The sequence below is a fragment of the Ambystoma mexicanum genome, chromosome 4p, assembly GCF_040938575.1.
Source record: "Ambystoma mexicanum isolate Mex_15411 chromosome 4p, UKY_AmexF1_1, whole genome shotgun sequence".
NCBI lineage: Eukaryota > Metazoa > Chordata > Amphibia > Caudata > Ambystomatidae > Ambystoma > Ambystoma mexicanum.
The window spans coordinates 873,682,806-873,696,473 of NC_090927.1; positions in this window are offsets into that span (position 1 = coordinate 873,682,806).

Genomic DNA, 13,668 nt, shown 5'->3' on the forward strand with positions numbered 1-13,668 from the left:
TTATGTAAAGTTGTGTTTGATTGAGTCTTCCCCTTTTATGAATTGTGTCAAAGAAGCTAAGACTGCTGCCAACCAAAACAACACAAACTCAATACCACTATTCTCATACTCGAATATTTTAATATTTTACTTTTTATGTGCTAAGCGCCTGACTAAAAAGAAGGCTTCCAATCGCATTGAAAAACGCTTTGTAAATCAGGCCCAAACACTTCAACTTAACCTTCCTGCTTTCTTTGACCTAAATGTATGAATAACTAATATTTTGGAAGTCAAAATAAAAACTATAACAGAATACTCTGGGTAAGTGTCTTATCTTGGAGACCAAACATCCGTCCCAATGAGTCTCTGAATCCAAACTTGCTCAGAGCTGCTGGATCAAAGAGTTTTCTCTCCAGAGGAAATCAGCAGCCCTCTTGAACAAATTTGTTTTAGCCAAACCCTAAACCAAGCATTTCGTGCACACTCTGAATGCTGAAGAATAGGAAAGATGATTGTCAAGCAGACAACTCTTGGCTTAGAACTGTCTTAAAGACACCACCTAATAATCAGGATAGATCCAACATATAGGAAAATTCGAATTTCCCATCACAATGAATGATTTTGCAGTTCGATCTGAAATCATCTTCAAATTCATCATGCAAAAGGCACTTGTTTAACTTAATGGCTTGCACTATATCCACACTTATAATTGCACCATAAACTATTTGAAATGGTTCAAGCCCAAACTTCTCTCTTCTTCTGGTTCCAAGTTCCAGTTATCTCTATTAATTAGGAATTGAAGTAACTTGTTAGCTAAAACTCAATGACGATACAGATTCTTAGGACATTTGTGTGTTAACCCCTCCCTGGTGTCCTACAGTGAATCCACAACCCAGGTAAATAATCCACCTTATTTTTGCCCTTTAGACTACTTTAGAGCAGGGTTTGAAATTAGTCATGACCCCACTTTCTACAGAAACCTGGTGAGGTGCAACTCACACATTTAACTCCTTTTCAAGTATGTCTTCAGTTGCTATAGCTTTGCCACATTTTGACATTGTACTGCCCATGGCTCTCCACAGCTCCATCCAAGGACAACAGGTTGTGCATTGCTCCCAAGCTAGTCTGACATAACTTCCCCAACCTAAGAGGTTCTCTGAGAGCTTCAGGCACAAGAGGAATGGGGGGAAACAGAGGACTACCTGCTCTTACAATTTTTGCAAAGTGGCCCACGCACCTGTCTGTGTGGCAACATTTCACACCATTGCCTTGTCATTAAACAAGACCAAAGCACAGTGGCAAAAGAAATCCTCAAACTACTGAAAAAGAAGTAAATCCAACTCCTTTGCTCTCCCTTTTAAAATTCTATTTCATTCATACTGCAATGGAATACAAAGTCTGAGGATACCCTGAATGCTGTTTTACTATATCATTTGTCTCATTCATTCAGTGCGGCTTGACAGTGACGGTGACGGCTTGACGCCATCTCTGATGCGTAAGGTGCTTTCCTCTAACAGAAGATACAGCCAGAGAGTCGAGTAGAGCTGTTTACTGTCTGTTAGGAGCGTTTTCTTGGTCTCGGTCTGGTCTTGAGCTCGGAAGTCGCGGTGCTTCGCAGTCTGTGGTCCGTGTGAGTTGCAGTCTGCAGTCTGAAGCTGTGTCCATGTGAGCCCTGAGTGAACTCCGAGCGAGCCCTGAGAGAATTGAGAAAAAGTGAGGTCAGAGGTATCCGCTGACCAGGTATTGTCAATAGTACAACAGTTGAAATACAAACAAATGCGGATTGGTGCTCAAACCAGCAGCTAGGAACATTTAGTGTAACCCTAATCCAAGGAAAAGTGGGCAGGGGCGTTTGGTTTGGGGTCTAGTTCTGCTTTTGCGCCCACTCTCACCTCATATCCTACCCCCTAAACCAGCAGCCAGCTATTCCCTCCTCATTGCTCACCCCCTAAACCAGCAGCCACCTACTAGGTAGTGGTAAAGCTCACAGATAGGGATCGCCGATTGGGGGCTGGTCAGTTGCTTGAGGTGTGGCCAGTGACACAGGTCTCACAAGTGACTACAATCATAGTTAAAATAAACTCTTTAAAGCACATCACCTTGCCCTCTATAGCAGAGTGTGCAGTGGTTAATCTATGTTAGTGATGAAACTTCTTAGTAACCCATTGATAGATGACCTCAGAGCCCGGGAAGAGGATCGAATCACTCCAGCAATCAGAGCAGTCAACTCTGTAGCCTTAAATAGTGAACCTGAAAAGGGCCTGGTGGAAAAAGTGGTGATTCAGCAGAATGTCACACGATACAAGTAATCCATGCCCAAGTGCACTCAAAGACTCTCACTCAGGCTGGATAGAGTTTCATACACCGGGGTCAAGATCTGGCCAAATTGAAGGAAAGGAGAGCATTGTCCACACATGGAAGCGTGGTCTGGAATACACACTAACAACTAAAAAAATGGGAGAAAGAGAAGTACAAGTGTCAATGATGTAGACATACTCATAATCGACCAAGACCTTATATCGCAGCAAAATGTGAATGACAAGGGAAAGGTGGATGCACATGAGATTTCTTACACCAATGAATCCACGTTTGAAGATGAAAGAGAGTCCGGCCAGGTCAACGAGGGATCTCAGACCTCAGGCCAGGTCAACAAGGGATCTCAGACCAAAGATGTAATACGCATTCTTTCCTCTGGGGACAATTCTAGAGATGAATCAGAGGACTGCTCAGTAGCACCGGAGTCCTCATCGCCACTGAATACTGCCCAAGTGAGATACAATAATACCTTTGCAGCCCTTAATTTTGTTCTTAACTCAATGGTCTTTGTTTTTGAACTTTTAAGGGCAGAGGTCCAGGGGCAGGCAGGAATCCTCCTTGAATTGACAAGGGAGGTGGCAAATTTGGATTCAAACTTAGTAGGGTGCAATAACATCATCAACTCCTATTAGGCACCATTGGCAAATGACATGAGGTTGGAATTGGTAAAACAGGGAATGGATATCTCTGTAATCCAACGCTCATTGGCATCAAAAAAAGAGGAGGAAGGGAACATTTCACTCCTGGTTAAAGATTTCTTGACAACCATTAATCCAATCATGAGTGGGAGCCAAGAGGAAAAAAGAGAACATCAAAAGGAGAGAAATTCCTCTATTCTTAATGATACTCCCCTGTCTGAATCTGTTTTAGAAGAATTTCTGCGAATGGCAAATGCAGTTGATCCATCCGTAGAGACCATGGATCAAGTATCAATCCTGGAGGAAGATATTCCTCAAATAAACCTATAGTGGAAAAGGCAGCCCAGTAAAGAGACATGGCAGAGCGTATCCAAAAATAAAAAGAGTCAAAGGAAAAGAGAGGCCAGAAGGAAGAGGAAAAGCAAAGGGGCAGTGTCTGTTCAGGAGGGTGGGAAGAAAACCAAAAATCAAGGAAGAGAAAAAATAATGAAAGCCAAAACATCTCCTTCCTGAAATCATTACCCAAAAAAAATGTAGTCCTTCCAATTAATAGGACTGAAGTAGTCGATCCTGGCTTGGCCCCTAACAGAGCTGTATCAATAGATAGTTATAAGGAAGAGCCTCCCTCTTGCAAAGATAAGAAACCCGACGAGCTGGAAGTTATCACCCTGGAGGAAATCAGGGCGATTAATGTGAGTGTGGGGTTACAAACGGACTGGATTAAGCGGTGGAGGGGCCACCGGGCCCCAATTTTTGTCGGGACATTAATAACAAGAAAATCCCAGTGGCTCCTAAGTTCCTATTAAATAAACAACATGCAGCATTGAAAAAAATTGAAGTAAATAGCAAAGTACAGGTAGCTGCTGTCCCTGATGGAAGGACAGCTCCTATTTCCCAGCCGGGTCAACCAGAAATATATAGCACTGGTAAAAGTGTGACGCTTGAAGAAGTGAAAATGGGGCCAGGGAAACATTGCTCCTTGAATATTGATCATAATGGAATGGGGAAGGTGCGAGAAATTATTGAAAGAGGCAATGTTACAGAGGAGGCCTCAGAAGAGGATTCGCACCAATTTATTCAGGGGGCAGGCATCGAGGCAGAAACATCATTTTTGCGATCCCAAAGCTTTGGCTCTTTCTGGTCTCGAATAAAAAAGCGAATAAGTCACTATGTAGAAGTACCATTCTGTCATTTCTCAAGAAAGTGCAGAGTTTGTATCTGATAAAATCTGAAGACATTGAATACATTCTCTTTCCCAAAATCCAAAATGTATATCTGGTAGAAGTTGGTTTGACCTCAAGAGAATGCAAAGAAGCAATAAAAGACAAAACAGAACAAGTCCAAATGGACCTCAAGAACAACAGAATGGTTGAGGATAATGGCCTGAATAGAGACAATTTGCCTATATCATTACTTCCAGAAATCATGTCTCAGGTTCTCCTCAAGTTGGGGGTAGGGACCCAGCACCTTTAGTGAAAAGGAGTTTAGAGTTTAGCGGGGTCCCAATACATTCACATCACAAAAAATGAGGGAGATTCTATTTAATCTAGGGGACATTGTAATGTTACAAGAAACTTGGTTAGTAAACCCCATTGAAATTGAAGGATTTAGAGTGATCTCCCAGGCTGTCACCCAAAAAGTGAAAGGAAGACCATCAGGAGGGCAGCTTGTAACAATTAGAAACTCCATACTGAAAGAACTTGTCTTAATCGTAAAAAATGAAGGGGGGATCCAAATCTGTATGATTTCATTGAATTATCAGGTCATTATGTCTGATATAATATGTGTGAATGTTTATTGGAATCCCACGCATTCGAGTCAAGAAGCTTTTTTCAGGGAGTTTCAAGGAGTTGGTGGCTTCAATGAAAAAATAAAACTCCACTATATGGACGGGCACATCATATTGCGTGGGGATCTAAATTTGCATTGTTTGCGCCCTACAAAGGAGGGGAGGTCTCACAAGGAAAGAAACCCTCAGGGAGAGGTAGATCTTGGGTTGAGTTCCTGGAAGGTTGGGGTCAGAAAATTGGGAATGGCTCTCTTCCGGGGGACATTCCAGCCAATTCAACAAGATCAGAATGGAAAATCAGTTCAATTATTGACTATTTCTTTTTGTCTTTTGACCTTTTTGCTCAGATTGTCTCATTGATAGATACAAGGGGAGGAGGGGAGTAACCATTCGAGATTGGCCCTGACTTTTTCAGAGACTGTCTTTGAAGAGCAATCTAGGCACGGACAGCTGGTTGAAAGTAGGAAAGGGAGAATACGTCTCCAAAAATATAAGAGGGATGGGGAGAGCCTGAATAAGTGTCTCAGTGAAACTCCTGACCTCATAATAAGGCGTAACTGTACTCCGGCTAGCTTCACTGGAGTTATCTGGTACACCTGCCCGCCGAGAGTGGGAGGAGGTGGGAACATGCAAGTGCATCGTCATGCTTTTGATGAAGCTATGATGCTGATGAAAACACGTTTGAACCAAGAATTAAGGAATTTTACAAAGTTGAACTTGGGTTTGAATGAAAAGAGAAAAACATCTAAAACACTACGCTATTAGTACAAACACTGGTCGGTTGTAAGGAAAACCATGTATCTCCAGCATGACAGTGAACACATGCTAAAGTTGGTGGCAAACAGGGATTCGGGTCACTTCTGGAAGGTGATAAACACATTGGAAGGTTGTTCAAAAAATCTCACTGTGTAATCTGGTCCCTGAAAAGGCTTGGGTGGATTATCTCTCTCTCACCTTTGGTCATGTAAAAATCCTATCTCCGTAGCTTTGGAGAGTGTGAAATGGGAACTTCCGCTAGATACACAGAGTTTGGAGGAAATGATTAAGAAGAGCTCGTCCTCCAAAGCAGCCGGTCCAAATGGGCTCACCTATTTAGTGTTAAAAGAGACTCCAACTATATGGGCCAATTTGTTAGTCTGGTTATTTGGGGAAATTCTGCTTAAGAAAGCTATTCCTTCCACTTGGAAGTCAGCCAAAATAATACCACTCTTCAAAGGGGGGGGATCACATGTCACCAATCAATTATCGTCCAATCGCCCTTTTACATATTGAGGGAAAACTTTTTATGAAGATCCTCTTGGGTGAGGTGGAGAAATGGGTAAAAGATGACAAGATACTCTCTAAGTACCAGACTGGCTTTCGTAAGGGCCTTCTAAAAATCTTTAAATGGGGTCGCTCTCAATGTCATGTCAGAGAAGATGGGTAAGCCTGGAGGAAACTTGTTGTACGGGGCCTGGGTGGACTTCTCTAGAGCTTTTGATCAGGTGGACAGGAGTAGACTGTGGGCAAAGTTAAAAGCTTGGGGCATTCGTGAAGGGTTGCTCGCCATGCTGATCGAGTTCCATAAAGATAATTCAACTTGATGAGGAAGATAATTTGTCTGAGTCTATCAAAGTGGAAAAGAGGGTTTGGCAGGGTTGTTTGGGTGCCCCGCTGTTTTTCAATTTATATTTGGCAGACACAGGGACTGCTTGAAGCCATGTGCTGTTGGCCAGTCCAGTGATAGGTAGATCAAGGGTTCACTGGCTGGCTTACGTGGATGACGTTGTCCTTTTAGATTGTTTTCCTGTGGGACTCCAGAGATTACTTAATGGACTGGACAGTTACACTAGGGAGAATGGTCTAGCCCTCAACCCAAAAAAAATCAAAGATTCTGGTGTTTAGACAAAGTCGTAAAAAAATTCCCTACAGTCATTGGGAGATAGGAGGTCAGCAAATTGAGAGAGTAGAAGAGCTGTTATATCTGGGCTTTAAAATATATGCTTCTCCTGCTATTTGTAAGGTGGAAAAGGATCTGCAAAATAAAATTCTGCAATTATTGGCCAAGATGAAAAAAAATCTAGTAAAATATTGTACATTCGCGATACTTCCACTGATTTGTTTTACAAAGCAAACGTTATACCAGTTATTCTTTAGGGGCTTGAAACCGAACCCCTCCTGTGGCATACAGACTGGCAGAAATGGGAGGGTTTGGTGTTGAAGAAAGTGCTAAATCTTCCCATGAGCGTCTCAATGAGTGTCCTCAGATTTGAATTTGGTTTCAGCTCCACAAAAACTATTGCAGAATGTAAACTAATGTCTCTCTTCAGGCTCATCTCAGTTGCACAGGAGAACTCTCTATACAGTGATATTAGAGAACATTCTGAGAGGGGTGGGTCGGAGAGATTGAGAAAATTGGAAGTATGGGCTCAGGATTAATTATCGAAGGCAAGTACAGCTTTGGATACTCTGCTACATAATCCCTGCAAGGCCAGAAAAAAGCTAGCAGAAATGAATTAGATCACATCAACTGACTTGATGAAGGATAAAGAGAGATCCAATCAATTCATAGTAGAAGAAAAGAATCTGGGCTTCATTCCAAGCTACTTGGTTAAATTTCCGGACTGGAAAATAAGGGACAATTTCCTCAGAATCCGATTAAATGTAGCAAGAACTGGTGAAGTCTTGGCACAAAGAGGTCAAGGTGATCTGGCATTAAAGTTATGTGATAGATGTTCGAATCCGAAAGCCCAAACTTTGAAACATCTCCTAATGGACTGTCAAGGAACTGGAGAAGGCAGATCTTGACTGTTAACTAGATTTGGTTCTAAGAGTGCTAACTGCATACCAGAAATGTTCTTGGACCGTTTAATTGCTGGTGTACACAGATCTTTAACAGTTGCAGTCATGCAGGTGCTTGCCATCTGCAATATTGTAGATTAACTATTCTCTCAACATGCCTAAATGTTATGTAGGTCTCACTTATTTTCTCTTGCCCTTTAAAAAGTCTGAAATGATTGTTTAGGATGTTGCTTGTAAAGTTAGAGTACCGCTATATTGATCATATTTGTGTTTATGATTAATGAAACATTTTTTTTTAGAAATGTTATTTTTTTTTGTTTTTATAGCTGTTTAATTTTAAAATAGTGTTTTACAGCGAATGGTTTTATATGTGACAACTAGTGGTATTTTGGAATGTGTTTGTTGATGGTAATATGTTGCTTTTTTGTTTCCTTTTTTTTAATTCTTCTTCTTTTGCTCGTTTAAAGGAAATATTCAGTTGTGAATCGTTTTTGTAAAAGGTTGTTTCAGCCAAACACAAAAAAAAATAATTATTAATTACAGAAGTAGAAGGGGGCTTGGTGTTAAAAAATAATAATGTCTTAAGTGATATACTAAAAGGAGTGATTGGACCTGCAGCTATGAAAGACAGAGAAATTGCAGGAGGCAAAAATACTAATACTCTAAAAGTGGAGGATAAGAATGTGATTGATATCACCTGGAGATGACAGCCAATCACTGTATGTGGTATGTTCCATCATAGAGACTCAGGCAGATATAATCACAGGTTGGAGAGTCTAAAACGAAATTGACAACCAAATGGAGAAAATCCCTTGTTCTCCTTATTAGAAGTGTGATGATACTGATTCCCACAAGATTTCCTTCATCATGAAAGATAATGCCCTTTAAATAGGCTTGCAAAGTTGAGATTTATCTTATTACTGTTATTGATGAAAGTGGACGGTCTACAGAATAAAAAAAAGTATGCAAAAGGTAATGACAGACCATGGAAAAGGGTTTACAGTGATATCTTCTGTATCTTAAACTGAGGTTGATAAAAGGCCTCACATTGACATAAATCGTTGAGATAATCCAGATTGGCAGCAAGCCAGCCAAGGCATGGCCAAGACCTTGTTCAGCTGTTAACAGTAGTCTAAATACTGTTAAAACTGAAAAGATTGGAAATAAAGCTAATATAGTAGAATCCCCTTGTTTACCTACCACCGGCTTGTACATTATGTACATTTATTTTAATGGATGGCCCTTGGTGTACTGCGAATAGATTGATTGAAACAACCACCTGATTCCTAAACATGAGTCTGCATTGGCTCACAAGCGCTAAGGGGTGATCTTTTGTCAAACATTCTTATATATTTATGGCAAGGAGGATTCTATGGCTGGGCAGAACTGAGGTGCTCACTGTTAGTTTTGCAAAAATGGTGGGCAACATATAACATCTTGGAAATTAAATTAAGGAAAGTGTATGTCTTCTTACATCTCTGGGCTGCTTACATTCACCCATTACTGTACTTACACCTAAATTGTTTGTAACGTACTGTACACCAAAAAAGGTTCAGAAGACAAACTGTGTGACATCTTCCCCTGTCATTGAGTATACAACTAGGTTTTTTAGCCTTGAAAATAAGGATTGCATGGATGATATAAATTGACTACTTCCAACTGTAAGGCTGCCAACTGAAGGGGAGCAACATCTATCTGTATTGATACTTCATTATTTAACCATAGACGATAAGTTTGACAATGATTGCATAATTGATAACCACTTCTGTGATTCTGGATCTGGGTAAATGGTTTAATTATAACATACCTGATCGAACAGTAGGAGTGTGACCTTTAACAAATGATGCCACGTCGGATGATTCAGATTGGGTAATATTTTCATGAAACATAGCAGGTCTTGACATGAGAATGGCCGAAAAGGATTGGTGTGACTGTATTCATCATTATGTCCGAACTCTTCTTCAATAAGACTTGTTGTAGCTTTCAGGATATTTACATTTCTGTATTTCTTCTGTTCCATCCTATTTTGGAATGCCTACTGATTTGATGATATTGATTTAAGATGCCCTGTCAGAATCAATGCATCTGAATCCATCAAGTAGTAACAATGTTCAGATATTGATATTTAAAGCAAATGGACTTTCAAAATGCCTAATATCTTTTTTATAATTGTGGTTGTTAAATACCCTTCAATAACATTAACGTGCTGTGTGTCCTTGCTGATATCGCTGTGGAAGTCCTGGATGGGAATTGGATAAGACATTTTTCTTCTTATGGAAATATGGCTCTGGCCACGTAATAAATGATGCATCCCTTAATACTGAAAGTTTAAAGGATTGGATTATACACAAAGCTATTTCAGAAAATGAAGATACATGTTATGAATTTTGACTAAAGAAAACTATAGTTAAAATGTTTTGCCATTTTCCCATGTATCTCTTATATCTAATTGTTTTTTGTCAATTGTGCATAATTATCAAAGAAGGATGCTTATAACTAAACTGAGTTATTGCCAACTGCCCTTCACTAAGTATTGGGATTTAATGGAACAACAAGAGAGGCACATATGCATGTCTTGTTTTTATGTACGTGGTAAAATGAACCAAGAAAGCATTTCTTACTCCCACTTTTACTCACTTTGGGTATTGACTAGACAATTCTTATCTTATGATGTCCAAAGACTGGAGAACTTGCTGGTCACTTGAAAGATATGTCTAATTTCCAATGTGGTATATACCAAAAAAGGTTATTTTATAATGTGTGTTTATTTCTGATTAGGGATTGTTTTATTGGATCCTGCATGTTGTTGAATCACTTAATGGAAATGAAATTACATTTTGCATATTCACACAATAGAAAACTCAGGTTGATCGATTCTGTAGGGATGTTTGCACAAAATGTTTAATTTTTTATTTTTAGTTCACTGCTTCATAGATGAAAACATTGTTTTATTCGGTTTCTCTATCCACAGGGCATACAAAGGAGGTACAGATAGATATATTTCTATTGTGTACTGATATTCCTTTGTTTTTTTTTTAAAAAAGGATAGTGTTTCAAATCTCCCGTGTTTCACAAAGGAGTGCATGTGGAATAAGGTCAAAAGCCTTGGTAAAGTCCATGCAACAATTTTAAAGGTAGGGCCTATTTGTATTCTCTGTCTCCACCATTAAATACTGTGCAACACATACATTGGTAATAGAATTATATTTTGTTCTAAACCCTGCCTGGAAAGGACTAAATATATATTTATCATTAGCCCACCTAGAGCGTTTCCACAAAAGTATACTAGCAACAATCTTTTGACTAGTATCCATCATAGATAACAATCTATAATTGTGTGGAATTAAGCTATTGTCTTTCTTAAAAAAAGGGACCAGAATTGCGTTGCACCAACTGTGCGGTATAGTAGCTGTTTTTTCTATATCTTTATAAAGCAGGACCAATATCCAGGCCCAAAGTTGTGGTTGGGCCTTTAATACAATATTATGTATTCCATCGGGTCCTGGAGCACGGGAACCTTGCAATCTCATTATGAGGTTACACAGAAATTCCTCATCTATATCAAAACTGTTCATAGTAATAATACATCAATAATATATCAATATATCAGCAATATAATCTGTCCACTTATTTGGCACAGGATTCAATTCAACTGGTGAAATATCCTTCTTATAGTTGTTAAAATTCGATGAAAAAACATTGCTATCATGTGATCTCAATCACCCAAACAAAAGTAGCCAATTTGAGTTATTGATGCCGGATTGATGCTGTTTATGCCATTTTGTATATCTAGTGGCTAGATTATGTATTAATAGCAATTTATCCTCAAGGCTGAGTTCTGTGTTATTTTTAACCAGATTGTTTGTGTTCGGTAGGCCTTCTTCTTATCAGCAATCATAGCATAATATGGTTGTCTCATTTTATTTTTTCGAGTGCTATCCTATTGAAGACCATTTCACTGCAAGTTGTGGTTCCCAATGGCTTAAAGTAAATGTGCACCAATTGAGTAAGGTCCCAAACTACTCTAGCCAAAACATATTGCATATTACTTTTATTCTGCCATAAAACTTAATTAATGATCTTGATTTTTTCCACAGACCAATTTATATGGGTGCTCTTAGAATTTAAACATACATTAACAATTTTATGTTTATGCATGTATGGATCAATAGTTTCCATTTTCCAATTTAAAATAGTATGGTCACTCAAGTTGTTGACAGTAATCGCTACAACACCACACCTGATCTCTGTAGCAGAATCAGTAAAACAGTAGTCTAAGTGTGTCTTGGTCCTGCCATTTGACCAAGTCTCAGTGTCATTAGTACCTTTCATAGGTTTAAAATGCAGAAATACCAACTCATGGAGCGGCAGTGACGTAGAACGGTGTAAATCTCTACCATGTAAATCTCCTGCTATTATAATAGGACATGTCTTGAACTGTGCAAACCACTGTAGGATAATTTCTTGATTCCTTGGATAATGAGCTTAGTTTGATGTCCACCAGGAGGATTGTATAAATTGATTACCACAATAGGTCTGGAATGATCCCCAGATAATCTTAGGATAGCAGATAATACACATCCAAGCGAAGTGACAACAGTAAGGATTTTCAGTGAGTGTTCCAGTCGAGTACCAATTGCAAGTCCTCCACTCAGTCGGCCATGCATTGACTGGTTTGCCAAATAATACACATCTGAAAACCATTTATGTGGAATGGTGATGTACACCAGGTTTCTTGTAGTAAAAAAAAGTAGTAAAAAAATAAAACTTGTCAACACATTACAGTATTCTGGGTGCAAAAGGAAAGATCTATAGCCCCAAGTATTCCATGATGCCCATAACAATGTTTCAATCATGGTCGAATATAAGTTTGCACCATTAGTTATATGTGTAGGCAACCAACATTTCTTTTCACAGGTGTTTATTATGGCTATGTCTTTGTTTGAAAAGCACGCAATGATGCTCTCTCAATTAGTTGTTCATCGGGTGATCAAGTACTTTGCTTTCCTTCAGGTAATACAGAGTCAAAATGCAACGAATGAAAGTTAAAATTAAAATTCAAATTGAAGAAACAACAAATGAGAAAAAAAAAGAATACAGGATAATAATGTGATTCCTGCAAAGCAATTATTTCATATCGCCAAAAGTGCTTAACATTTGTCTCAAGTTCTTCTATTATGTGGGGAACCTCGAGGGAGAGGGGACGATTTACCCTTCCAGAAACATAGTCAGGCCCTCCATACCTTGTTGCCCCACAATTTCGATATAGCTAAAACATTTTTGAAGGAAGCTTACCGACTCTAAGATCAATGCCAAATAGGGTGTTAACATAAGTCTCTCTCTCATATACTTGCCACTTGAACTTGCATCATACTATGGATAAAGGGTCTCAACCTCTGAATCCTATCATCAGTGAACTTCGGGCACTCCATTACTAGATGGAATAATGTTTCAAAGGGTGCTGAGCCTCTCCTGCACCTACGCGTGTACGTTGGTACACCCAATTTTGCTCCGTGACTTCTAGTGTCGGTAGGCAGTTTAATCGTGAGTTACCAGTCTCGATATACTTGTGCAGTGAACTTGTTTAAATACATTTTACACCCTGTCCCTGGTATAAATAGAATGTCTTTATTCCTACATAACGAGTGTCTTCCCAGGTCCTGTATGTCCACCAGGACATAAGTGTAAATAACATTTTGTATTTGTTAGTCATGTAACCATCAGTTAACTGAACAATACAGCTTGTGATAGATTACCACACAACTGAATCAGGGCCACGCACTGCTTGCAAAAAAATTATTTGCACCGATGGTATACTGATATCTAACTGTTGGCAGTACTCCTCTTCAAAAACAACTTAAAGAGGTGGTAATTTACTCACTGATTTGGTCTTAAAAATTGTCTTAAATGTAATCAGCGGTCACAATACCTCTGCAGATTACACAACAGAACGTTCTGCTCTCATCTTCTCGTTGAATCATTCATGCCACTTCTACTCAGATGGCTCTCATATCTTGTTTGCCTTTTCCTCTTTCTCTGATACTCTTCCATGACGTTTTTAACTGTCTCTCTGCTGCCCAGCCCTGCATACATTCTCATTTCCATCACCTCAAACTTAAAACATACTGAAGTTCTCTTTTTTTTCCAGCCAGGATTTTCTGTTCA